A 12,199-nucleotide genomic window follows, 5' to 3' on the forward strand; every position below is an offset into this window, starting at 1 on the left:
TTTTACCAGATGCAGCCCATCTTTGTTTTTACATTTTAAAGTAATCCAGTGTAAATGAAACAGGCATCTGATCTAAAATGTGCACGCGCCTATCTCATGCCTTATTTTCCCAGGTAATGTCTTTGCTCTGTCTTCTGAACACCCCCCCCCCGCCTCTCTCTCTCTCTCTCTCACCATATTGTTGACATTATTGCATTTTCCAATTGGTTTTATTTATTTATATACTACCCTTCCTCACAAGACCTCAGGACAGTTCACAGAATAAAATACAAGGTAAACACACAAGTAAATAATTAAAATTTAAAAAAATAAAGCACTACCCCCCCCCTTCTGACAGCCACAATTCTGGATTCCCCCGCCAACTGATGCCAATTTTTTGTGCTAGTTCTGTTCTGTTTTGAGCTGTGAACCCCACATTTTGTGCTGCTGCCCCCCCCCAAGCAAGCAATTGACTTAGCAAATCGGGGTCATGAGTTAATGCCAAAAAATGCAACCTTGTCCAATTGACTCCAAACAAGTGCCAAAGCTTTGTGCTAGTTTTGTGTCATTTTGTGCCACAGACCCTGCTTTCTATGCCACCCCCCAAACTGAGTACGGTAATTGACACTCAACCCTGGGGCCATAGGGACACGCTCAAACCCAACCTTGTGCAATTGTCTCCAAACTGGTGCCATAGAGGCGTGCTGTTTTGTGTCATAAACACTGCCTTCTGAACATCCCCCCAAAATGAGCAACCAACACTCAAACTGGAGTAACAAGAAAAGGGCCAAAAACCTGAATGAGCTTGGGAAGCTCAGGCAGGGAATCCTTGGTGCAGAGGGTAGGTTGGTATACTAGTGGGAATCTTGTACTGCCCCTATTGCCCAACTTCCAGAATGGCTACTGTGGCCAATGTGGCTATTGTGGCCATTGTGACAGGGCCAATGTGTCTCATGTGCCCATTGTGTCCAAGCCATCGTGTACATTGTGGCTATTGTGGCCACTGCGGCTGGGCCTTGTGGCCATTGCTGCCAGGCCATTGTGTCCATTGTTTCCATTGTAGCCATTGTGGCCAGGCCTTTGTGTCCATTGTGGTGATTATGGCCATTGTGACAAAGCCAATGTCTCCATCGTGCCCATTGTGCCCACTGTGGCCATGCTCATTGTGTTCATTGTGTTCATTGTTTTTATTGTGTCCATTCAAGGCCATTGTGGCAAGGCCATTGTGGCAAGCTCATTGTGGCAAGGCCATTATTTCCATTGTGGCCATGCCATTATGTCTATTGTGACCATGTGATTGTGGGCATTGTCTCCATTGTTTCCATTATGGCCAGGCCATTGTCACCATTGTAGCCACTGTGTCCATTGTGTCTATCATGGCCAGGCCATTTGGTCCATGGTTTCCATTGTGTCCATCATAGCCAGGCCATTGTTTCCATTGTGTCGATTGTGGGAAGGCCATTGTGTCCATTAGGTCCATTTGTGCCCATGGAGGTCAGGTCATTGTGCCGATTGTTTCCATTGTGGCCATTGTGGTCAGGCAATTGTAGCCATTGTGTCAATTGTGCCCAGGCCATTGTGGCCGTTGTGGCCATTGTGGCCACAATAGCTATTGGGGTTATTGTGCCGAGTCCATTGTGTCCATAGTGTCCACTGAGGCAAGGCTGTGGTGCCCATTTTATGCATTGTGTCTATTGTAGCCAGACCACAGTTTCCATTGTGCCCATCATGGCCAGGTCATAGTGTCCAGTCTGTCTTTTCCCTCCATTGTGGCCAGCTCATTGTGTCAATTGTGTCCATTATGTCCAGGCCATTGTGTCCATTATTTCCATTGTGGCCATTGTGTTCATTTTGGCCACTTTATCCAGGACATTGTGGCCATTGTAGTCACTTTGTTCAGCCCATTGTGTTCATTCAGTCCAATGTGTGAATTATGGTCAGGAAATTGTGTCCATTCTCTCCATTGTTCCCAAGCCATTGTGTTAATTGTGTTAATTGTAGACAGGCCATTGTTTCCATTGTGTCCATTCAGGCAAGGCCATTGTGTCCATGGTGTCTCCTGTGTCCATTGTGGCTAGGCCATTGTGCCCATGGTTTCCATTGTGTTGATTGTAGCCAGGCCAGTTGTGTCCATTGTGTCCAGGCTACAGTGTCCATTATGTCCATTGTGGCAGGCCATTATGTTCATTGTGCCCTGGCTATTGTTGGCATTTTTCCATTGTGTCCATTTGTGGCCAAGCCATTGTGGCCATTGTTTCTATAGTGGCCAGGCCATTGTGTCAATTGTTGCAGTGCAATTGTGGTGAGGTCATTGTGTCAATTGTTGCCAGGCTATTGCGGCCATGCCAATGTGGCCATCCCAATGTGGCTGTTGCAGTCAGGCCATTGTAGGCCATCTCCAGGCCATTGTGGCCAGGCCACAATGAGATTTATGTAGATGAATTGGATTGAGCTCTGGGGGCCTGTTTACCCAAAGGTAAGTCTCACGGATTTCAACGAGACTTCTAAGTTTAATTAATACCCTGTAATCTCAGGAACAAAGTACTTGTCGGAATCTTTTAGCAAATATTGCTAGGTGGAAATGTACTGAAGGAAAGACTTGTGGGAGACCCTGCTGCTGTACAGCAAAGTAAAATATCCTTCTAAGTCTCAGAAAGAGTTAAAATGTCCAGCCTGCTTTGCTGTGTACCATCTCAGCCAATGTGCAACCCTAATAATAACATGCTTAACAACACACACACTTTGAAGTTGAGAATTGGAACATTGTGAACTTAGCCTCTTTCCTTCCATCCCACAAAGAATCTAGTGTCCCATTTAAAAAAAAACCCCTTTTTACTTAACAGTTCCTCTGTATTTTAACTTTTTTTCCTCCATGGTCAAAGAAATTGTATGAACAACTACCTAGCTTACTAGTTCAAAACAAAATATTGTAAAATACTGCTTGGATGCTCTGTGAAATAATCAGCACTTTGCAAAGCTCTTTATGCAGTGTGAAATCCATCCGCAAACTAATTAGCTAGCACTTTTGCAAAGTGCATTACAAAGCGATTTGCTTTTATCTAGCATGGTCAGTTCTTGCAGCAGTCAATGTTTTGCAGAAACTGCACTGGAAGACCAAAACCAAATACTTTGCAAGATTTCAGGTACTTTGCAAATTAATTACGAATAACTATGCAGGCAGATCTTGCCCAAGAAGGGTAGCTTAGCAGATGCAAACAGTGCAGAATACTTATTTCTGCTTCATCCTCTAAACACACAGCAGTGCATAGCATCTTGATAGTTTGGCTTGTGGTTTTACATATAAATGGGCCATTTGTTAAATTCATTTGTAAACCTCCTTCTTAGGTCTGGGATGATAACATCCCTTTAAAAGGCTTTAAAAAGCCTGATGCATCCCACAAATATAATAGAAATAACTCCATGTATATCCTTAGCTCCCCAAAGCCTGCCAAGTTAAGGCATCAAAGAGCATCTTAAGAAGGAGTTCAAAATCTCATAGGATCAAACCCAGAGAAGCTCATTGCTTCTGAACCTCCTCCAATTTTAGCTATATATGCATCAAATCCTCCCAGCCTCACCAACAGTCCCACAGTTAATTTGCTGTAAGGCTAGCTCCTTATCACAGCAGGGGGGTTTATGGTCAAGTCATGAATACCAGAGAATTGGAGATTAAAATAGAACTGCTGCCAGGCTGCTAACTAGTGCTTGAAATGATGCTGTCAGAAGAATCTATGAGAGATTTACTTCCAAGAAATGTGTGGCTGCTGATGAGCCTATTTATGAAATAAGTTTGAAATTCTCGTGGCCTACTTTTTAAAAAATTGCATTGCTTACTTCCAAACCCTCTTTACAGACTCAGCAGCTAGCTAGCCTCGGCACACGGCTTTCATGCTTTGTGCAGTTTATAAGTGGAGGAACCATTATTTTCCTATCCTGTTTATTTCTATTTCAGCATCTAATCCATCTTTCAATCCCGTAGAGCCTCTGTGCAGAAACGCTGCTGTTGAGGAAATGGTGTCTTTTGTAAACCATGTAAAGTCATCCACGTTCTATGAATAGCTAACAAAAACCTCACTGTGCTTGCTGTATCCCCAATGCCTATCAGCAGGGCGGTCTTTAGCATATGTGGCGCCAGGGTGCAAAAAACTGTCCAACACACCCAATGTTTGGGGGGGGGCAGGCCACCAAAGTTATTGAGCTTTTTGGGGTGGCATGCAACTCTCTCCCATGCCGCTGTGGGTGGAGGGAGGAGAGCAATCCCTGCAGAGGTTTGGGAGGGAGCGCGCCTCGCGTGAGCAGCGTGCATGCGCTGGGTGGGCCTCTGGACAGCCTGCCAATCCCAGGCGTGTAGGAGGCGGAGCCGCCCAGCTGCCTCAGCGCCTGCAGCAAAAAAGCCTGCGGCGCTCCAACGGGTTCTGCTCCACTTGGCAGCAGCTGGCCTGGCTCTTCAATCCCCAGACTCCAAATCTCAGTCTGGGCTTCTTGGCCTGGTGCCCCTGAGAGCCCGCACCCCTAGCCAGCCCCGTCTATCAGCATGGCCTTTCCCATCTTTGGGCTATGCTGGAGTGTGATTTACAAAACAACCCTAATCTCCAGATTCACTGGCTTGCGAAACAAGGTAGAGGTCTCCCTATGCCAACAGCATAGATGAGTACATCTTGGTGGATCTGCCGCTGGTGGTCATGTTTTTCACCAGGATTGGCTGGGATTAGCCTGGGGCATTCCAGGGATGGAGCAAAGGCAGCTTTGCATCCACTTGATACAGAGCTCCTTCGTACCACTGGAGGGCCCCAGGAACAGGTGCATGATCTGCTAATAAACGTTTCCCAGGTGTACAATTTGACAAAATCTGCTGGGCCAAAATAAGGCAAAAAACGTCATTTTCACATTTTGCCTAGGGCAGGGAAAGCCAGCAAGGCTTCAACAGTGCAAACAATACACCACTTCACTCTCTCTCTCCCATATTCCACTTCAGATTGCTCCTTGTTGTTGCCGGGAGTTTTTTATCTGTATCTCATAAGAGCTGTTCACATAGTCATAAAATCACAGCAACTTGTGCGGTACTGCTATGTCACATTTTGTTTAGGCCAAACATGTGCTATATTATAAAGTACATAGAAGTGACGCAGAGGGCTGACTCTAGGTTTTTATTGAGGGGAGGTGTCCCATGAACAAGAGGGCTTCACTTGTGTCTCATCTTTCTCCATTGCCCTCTTGTTCTCTCTGGAATTAATTCCCACTGCCACTCAAAGAGAAAGGGCGGCCATCACTTTGGAAAAATGGCTATGTAGCGCAAGCCAGTGTTCCAAGTTGGGCAGAACAGCCACTGGCTTGGGCCTGGCTCATGCCTTTTTCAAGGACAACCGTTCCCACTTTGTCTGTTTGCCACTTCCTTTTGGCGACAATTGTGCACATATTTCTTTTGCACTCAGTTAAATTTACTGGTCAGTGATTGGCTGGAATTTTCAGAGTTCACAAAAATACACATTTGAACTGCAAACTTGCTAGCCTGAAGAGCTGTCTGACTAAAAAGTACGTGCCTGAGTTTAAAAGAAGCAACTTTTTATTATTATTACTGTACAGGTTATGCCATCCTTTGGAATAAAATATGGGGGTGAATGAAAAACAGAAATGAAATTGACAGACACCTATTAACTGAAGCTCCAGGCTATTCAATTACTTGGAGAGCTGATTATTAAGGTTTGCTCTGTCCTTGCACATTGTTAAAAGCAAAAAATAAATAAAAAAATGATGTAGACCGATGTGCAGTGAAGCAATCACATTCTAATGATGTTTTCTCCAATATTTTGCTTCTTAGCTAGTTTAAGAGGCACCATCTTATATTTCAGAGGTATCAAGTTATTAAGAGGTTAGTGACACATTATTATTTTTAAAATAGCTCTGGCGTGGTCTCAGTGAAGCAGAGATTGAGTTTTAGCACAAGCTGAAGCTGTAAAAAGAATTATCAACATAGAGACGAAGGAGCAGACACATAAGAAGTACTGCTCAGCACCATCAGGATACTTTAGGCTTATAGGCTTGGATTAATGCTGTGCCAAAAAAGTCTCCCTTTAAAAAAAAATGTTCTCCATCAATTGATGAGAAAATAAATTGCATTTTTAAATTATCGAATTAGAAAGAAATGTTTGGAGAAATTCTCATAGGTGGGGTGCAGGGTTTTGTTTGTACGTACCACATTTTGGGGGTGTCCTTCTGCTCATTCTTCAAATCATGTCTCTGGTGTTCTGCAATCTACAGCCTTCCTGGGTGTTTACAGAAAACCCTATGATATTAGCTCATGGCTCCTCCAAAAGAGCATTCATTCATCCTGATATGCTTGCACAGGACTTGCATGTTGGTTAGACCAGCCAGTCTGTATTGCATATTCACTCTGATTTTATTTATGGAGCAGTTATATGATAGGATGAGCATTCATCCTGATTTGCTTGCAGTAAATTTCCCCAGCAAATCATTCAGTTTTCAATGCATTTCCTGGTCACTGTCCAAACCAGAAAAAGTCTGGGACTTTTTAAAGTGGATTTGATGCATATGGGTGATAGAGCACTTTAACTATGCAACCTAAAGTTCCAGTGTGGGCCCAAATCCCTCTTGCAAAACACTGACAATCTAGAGGCAACCTCTGTAGTCAGTCTCCGTGGTTTCCCATGCATCAATGCTCAAGGGAAGATGTCATGAGGTAACTTCTCCCATCAGGCTTTTTCAGATCAGCATGCTCAGGTGGCAATTGGGACTGCAGATTACCAGGACGCTGTTTAATGAAAAGAAAACAAACACACACTGCCCATGGGCAATTATTGTTTATTTATTAAATATATTTTTGCCATAGCAACTCAAAGCAATCCACAATATTTTCAGCAAAAAACCAAACACATACATACATTAAAACCAGCATTTAAAAAAAGAATATAAAATTATTATTATTTTTTTAAAAAAACTAGGCTAAAATATCCCACCCATGCAAAATGGCTACAGATAATTAAAAACCAAAGCCCTGATGGAAAAGGAATGTTTCATGCCTAAAGATATGTAATGATGATGCCAGATGAGCCTTCCTTGGCAGAGCATTCCACAAGTGGGGTGCCACCACTGAAAAGACCTGTTCTCGTGTTGCTATCTTCCTGTGGAGAGAGCCCGTGAAGAAGAGCCTCAGATGATGATCATAGGGTCCAGGTCAGTTCTTATGAAGAGAGACAGTCCTTGAGGTATTAGTGTCCTGGGCCACATCTACAATTGTTAAAAAAAGAAGTCATGGGTCAAACTTCTCCAGATCAAGCATCATGTTTGGCCCCAGTTTTTAGACAAACTAACCTTTCTAATTCTTATTGTCAATCTCTTATTCTTATAAGTAACTAAGTAGATTCACAAGGATATGAAAAGTAGGAATTTGATTTGATTTGTCCAAATAATTGAATAGGTCAAAATTTAAAACCAGGTATTCCAACTATAACTCACCCTTGCTGCGTTCAAGAACCAATACATATGCTAAGGTAGTTTAAGAGATTAATGCTACAAACAAAAGACACACACTACAGATCAGGCTTCCCCAATCTGATGCCTCTTGATATTGTTGGACTACAACCACCATCTGCCTTGATCAATGGCCATGTTGACTGCGGCTGATGGGAACTGTAATCTGAAATATCTGGAGGGCACCTGGTTGGGGAAGGCTGATCTATACCCCATGTTTTTTGGGCATGGCATTTGTGCTTGGTTGGAATCACGTCAGCTAAGAACAGATTGTCCCAAACCTTTTACATCTTGAGCAAGTTTCTAGCCTTCACTCTGCTTCCTAATTATCTCAGAATAGCATATTACACTTTGAGAGACTCTAGCTGAATCGTTGGTATTTACAAAATGTTATGCAGCCGCTCAGCATTGCTGGTGATGGGGCCAGCAACTGTATCTCTCTGTGCATTTTTCAGACGTGTGAGCTATGTCTACATTAGACACTATTACCTTTTAATGGTGCACTATTATCTCTGCAGTGGAATGGAGACTGAGATTAATGAGCTAGAGGAAACAGGGAAAGTATAGTGGATTAAACTAGGGAGTATAGTCAATTTGAGTTAATGGGTAACTACATGAGCGTAGATATGGTACTTTGCTAGAACAAAAAATCACTATGAACTATTAGCCCAGGTCTGTGAAACCTGTGGCCCATCAAGCAGAACATAAGAGTTTTTCTACATACAGTGACTCAGCAAACTTCCTTTTGTTACTCCCTGACCAGGACCATAAGAAATTTATCATTGTTGTTATTATATTTAGTCAATTCATATCTTCCCCTTCCTCCCAAAACACACAGGATAGCCGACACAGCAGTGATAAAACTTTCTAAAAAGAAACAACCACTAAAAACAGTTTTAAAACATTTTTTAAAAAACTTTAAGAACACTTACTGAACTAGTGATCTGAGGGTTGCCAGGAACAGCATGTTTCAGCCATCAAATGCCCAGGTGTTGTTTCAAACCATGACAGAGTTCAAACCATAATATATAGCACTACATTGGTACAGTGCATGATGATCACATATTTGCCTTGAAACCCCTCTCAAAAGTACTGTTTGAAGCAAGTAGGGGAGGATACAAAAAAGCACTTTGAGACACCCTCTGCAGTGCTGTTTCTGCAAAAATTGGACAATGGGAGCTCCCTTCAAGCACTTCTCAAAAGCACTGTTTGAAGCAGCTCATGCACTTCTCTGGCAAGCTGGTGGGCTGAGGTAGGGGGCAGCATGGGCCGACTGCTCTCCCCTCTCCCACTCTGCCACTCCCAGGAAAATTGCATGGGCTCTGATCTTAAATGGCGGGGAGGAGCCTTTTGCAATTCTTCCCTCTTCCAAGTCACTGAGGAATCAAAAAGGTCCCCACTCGATCTAGTTCAGTACTGTCTGTGTCAACTGGCAGAGTTTTACCTTTTTAAAAAAAAAAAAGTTATATTTTTTATTGTTTTAATGTTGTATATTAATGGTTTGCTTGTGAGCCACCTAGGGAACTCCTGTTATCAAACAGCTCTATTAACACAAGGGGAAATTCAAGGCAGCACTAAGGAGATTGTTCTGTCAGCTCAAGCATTTCTGCTTGCCCCTTTCCTCTCCGATGTGTTTTTCTGCACGTTCTCCCAAACCTCTACAGCAGATTTGGCAGAGAGACAGGTGGAGGAGAGAGAGAGGGCATTCCCCACTGATTAGTGGGAATATTCTGCTAATGGAACTGGGTAGTTGAATCTGGCTCATAGTAAGTAAGCAAATAAAAAATGTCATTTAGTCAAACTTTTAGAAATTTGATTTGAAGCCGATGCTTTTAAAAACCTCATTGATATCAGTGAATAAATATCAGGAACATCACAACATAAGCAATCCCGGGCATTTCTGACTCAATCACAGATTTCACATCTATAATACAGAAGCAGTGCTATTAACTTTTTCAGTAATGCTAGCAGCCTCAAATATTCTATAAATGAACCTCACATTCATTGCAGTAGTGTTCACTAGAAAATTGTTAAGTGTCAATGTGAGTGCAGGAATTTTTTTATTATGTGTCATAAAATGCAGTGCTGTTTGGAATGAGCACTTTATTTGAAAATGTAGGCTCACTGGCATGGCTTCATGTATGCAACATGCATTTATCTGTTTTTCCTTCTCTTTCTTTGCCTCAGACACACTTGGACTGGGAACCTCGCTTTCACAAATAGGTCTCTACTTGCTTTACTTACCTCAGGGCTGGCCCACCCATGAGGCAGACTGAGGCAGCTGCTTCAGGTAGCAGAATCCACTCTGCAAATGTGCCACCACTGATGGAAAAGTGGCTACAGCAGCTTTCAGGTTCTGGGCAGAATGTGTAAGAGCCCCATGAGATTGTGCAGGGCTCCTGCAAGACCTCACTGAAATTCAGAAAGCTGCAACCACACAAACCCAGTAAGCATGGTTTTGGCAGGAGGGACGGGGGGGGGGGGCTGGCAGCACACATGGAGGGCAGCACCTTCCAGTTTCACCTCAGGTGGTGAAACAAAACAGGCTGGCCCTGACTTACCTAAACAAAACTGCCAACCAATCCTTCCCTCCTAAATCATCTGCTCTTCTCTCTTTCGCTCGCTGCCTACCCTTGGTGAAATATTAAATTAAGAAGATAAGAAGAGTCCTGGTCAAAGGCCCACCTAGTCCAGCATCCTGATCTAACAGTAGCTAATCTAATGCCTGTAGCAGGAGAGCAGTAGCTAATCTAATGCCCACTAGCAGGAGAGTAGTACTCTCCTCACTTGCTTTCCCCAGTGACTGTATTGCATTGCATACAGTGAGAAATCTGCATTCAACTATTCCTCTTCAGTGGAAAGTTCTTATCTATAGCAAGCCCGTCTCCATTCCTGTTGTAATGCTGGTTCTCTTCAGAGCTGGATCTTCTAGTAGAACCTAAAATTGATTTAACATTGAACCACCACTAAGTGTATGCAGTCTCTAACAGACATTTATTGTAGTAGCTCCAACTAAACGGTCATCATCTTTCTCTCTATTCCTCATACCTGGTGGCCAAGCAATTCTAGGTTGATGCAGAAGTAAGCATGCAACTGGTTCAGTAGCAAAATACACAACAGAGGCATAGATGTTAGAGTAGCCACAAAGCCAAAGGAGGCACATATGTCAATGAAGCTGGGAGGGCACTGGAGCCAAGACAGAAGTCCTCAAGAGATGCCCAAAAGAGAGCAACTGAGAGCTGACCTCCCATCACAGGCCCTAACAGGACCAGGTGTTTTATACCTCCACAGCCAGGATCTCGTCTTTCTGTTCACTTACTGGGTGACAATGTACACTTGGTCCCTCTATGACAGGTGTGAGGAAACTTTGTACTTTTGGATATTGCTAAGCTACAACCCCCATCACCTCTTGCTGTTGACCATGCTTGCTGGAGTTTATGGGAGTTGTAGTTCAGCAGTATCTGGAGGGGCAAATGTTCTTCAGCCCTGCTCTATGACTTCTCCAAACTCCCAGATAAACCTTTTCCTCTTCTGCTGATCCCTGAGAGTGAAGCTTCCTAGCAGTTAGACTCTGGAAATCTCACTGGGTCCACAGTTGTCTCAGTTTCTGATCCTCAGAAGGATGAAAATTGGATTTGTTGGTTAAGGTGGGAGTATGAGGTTGTTGGGAGGGGGCAGTAATATGTCCTTGGGACTTGAAAGCACAGTGGTTCATCAGAAGCCCCACTATAGGGCTTTTCACAGTGCCCCATGCCTCCTTCTCAGATGAGGCCTTCCTGTGGTCCAGGCCAGGCTGAACCCTGATACTTCTAAGCGATAGTGACTATTGAAGACATGAAGCACAAAGTGAGCTGGCTGGCCTAAGTCATTGTATGCACCTGATGTATTAAATAAAATGCATACATAGGTCACATTGAGTAGAATAGGCACAAACGCTGAATTTCTAGTACTGTAAGGGCTTTCTCCTTTCATCCTCACATACAAAAGAAGTCAGTGGCTTTTTTTAAAAAAAAGTGTTTCTCTCCTTCTCCCTTTGTAATAGGTGAGAGAACATTAATAGGATTGTACACTTCCCCAGCAATTTCTGAGCTGAAGTAAGATGAGTTTTCCTGCTTTAACGATCAGCCATTTGAAGCTGTTTTCATCCATCTTGTTCAGCAGCAAGGCCCATTTACACCGCGGACTATTAAAAGCCACTGGGTTGCTTTGAAAACTGTTCATTTTCAGATCCTGCTGAATTCTCATTTTCTCCCTAGCAAATCCCTGAGGGAAAGAGACTTTGCTGGTCAAGAATTATTCCTCACTATTCCACAGCTTTACAGCACTTTATGCTGTCTAAATAATGATGACATCTCTGTAGGTTAGGGAGAGCAGCAGCTCCTTTCATGGAGCAGCCTCAAATATAGCATATGCTACTAATATGGGATATCCTGACAAAAAAGTTGCGGGAAATGTATATTTTAACTTCCTTTTATTTTAGGGTTGTCACTTTCTTAAAGAGTTCTAATCCAAACAGCTTTTAAAAAGTGTGCGGAATGATATATTAATTAATCATTTATTTATTTATTTATTTATTTATCATTTCAAAGGTTTTGCATGTGATCAGAATGCCTGCATGAGACTAAGGTGGTTAAGAAAATTGACAGTTAGGAGGTTTACAGCTGAAATATAACCAAAATGGCTGTAAGAAGGTTCAGGGCTTCCTAGCCTTAGATTCCCCCAAACTACACTG

The 12,199-nt window shown here is 43.1% G+C and overlaps 1 long non-coding RNA gene across 1 annotated transcript; it reads left to right on the plus strand.

Annotated features, from left to right (window-relative positions):
- The first annotated feature begins 2,320 nt into the window (after positions 1-2,320).
- On the plus strand, positions 2,321-9,785 carry LOC310702381. Its single transcript, XR_014523484.1, has 3 exons — positions 2,321-2,455; positions 5,798-5,848; positions 9,655-9,785. It is a non-coding gene; the product is annotated as an uncharacterized lncRNA (long non-coding RNA).
- The last annotated feature ends 2,414 nt before the right edge of the window (positions 9,786-12,199 follow it).

The sequence above is a fragment of the Podarcis liolepis genome, assembly GCF_965112155.1.
Source record: "Podarcis liolepis genome assembly, chromosome: 3".
NCBI classification, from domain to species: domain Eukaryota; kingdom Metazoa; phylum Chordata; class Lepidosauria; order Squamata; family Lacertidae; genus Podarcis; species Podarcis liolepis.